The following is a 554-nucleotide window of genomic DNA, read 5'->3' on the forward strand; positions in this document are numbered from 1 at the left end:
TATATATATATATATATATATATATGTATATTTGTGTGTGTGTGTGTGTTTCCCCCCGCAATCACCGCTTGGCAACGATGTTGGTGTGTTTGTGTCTCAAAAACTTGACGTTTCGGCAAAAGAGACCGATAGAATAAGTACTAGGCTAACAAAGAATAAGTCCTGGGGTCGATTTCTTCGCCGAAAGGTGGTGCTCCAGTATGGCCGCAATCAAATGACTGAGACAAGTAAGAGAATAAAAGAATGTGTATGTGTATATATGTATGTATTTATAGATATATGCAAATATATGCGTGTGTATGTATATATATATACATGTATATATATGTATGTATTTATATATATATGTACTTATATGTGTGTGTGTGTTTAAGTCAAGTTGTGAAGCTGATTAAGACAAAGGGAAGCCAATTTGACAATAGAAGATTTACTGTGGAAAGAAAAGTGATGAGACTGAAAAAGTTTGAAGTGAAGAAAGACAAGTGAGATAACTTCAAGAAAAGAAATGTTAAACGGAGATGAAAAGATGAAAATAAACAAAAAAAAAAAAAAAA

The sequence above is a fragment of the Octopus bimaculoides genome, chromosome 12, assembly GCF_001194135.2.
Source record: "Octopus bimaculoides isolate UCB-OBI-ISO-001 chromosome 12, ASM119413v2, whole genome shotgun sequence".
NCBI lineage: Eukaryota > Metazoa > Mollusca > Cephalopoda > Octopoda > Octopodidae > Octopus > Octopus bimaculoides.